Raw genomic sequence first — 480 nt, forward strand, 5'->3', positions numbered from 1 at the left:
CTCCTCTCCTGGTGGCTCCTTGGGGACCCTGAAGCCAGAACTAAAGCTGAGGGGTCCAGGAGAGAGCTGAGGGGCCGGTGTCCTGGGCTGACTTCCTCCCGGCCACTATCCAGGGCCGTGTGCAATCCCGGCTTGGTCCCGAGCCCCTGGGGCAATCCCGGCTGTGAAACCAGGTTGCACACAAGCCCATTTCTCCTTCCTTCTCCCGAGGCCGAGTGCGCAACAGCACCCTCCACCCAGATGTCCAAACCTCAAGAGGCCCCCAGGCCTCGAGGCCAGCAGCCACCCCAGGCCTCCGGGCCGCACGGCCACTGCCAGGGGCTCTGGCCTGCACGTCCATGCTGCCGCTGGGCCCCTGGCACACTGCCTCTCCTCTCCCAGGTGCTCTCTCCCTGCAGCCGCCGGGCCTGTCGCCACTAGAGCACTGACCGGGCTCCTCTGGGATCAAATGGGAAGGGACGTCCGAGGCTGTGGGAGCCA

Source organism: Myotis davidii, unplaced genomic scaffold, assembly GCF_000327345.1.
Source record: "Myotis davidii unplaced genomic scaffold, ASM32734v1 scaffold663, whole genome shotgun sequence".
Taxonomy (NCBI): Eukaryota; Metazoa; Chordata; class Mammalia; order Chiroptera; family Vespertilionidae; genus Myotis; species Myotis davidii.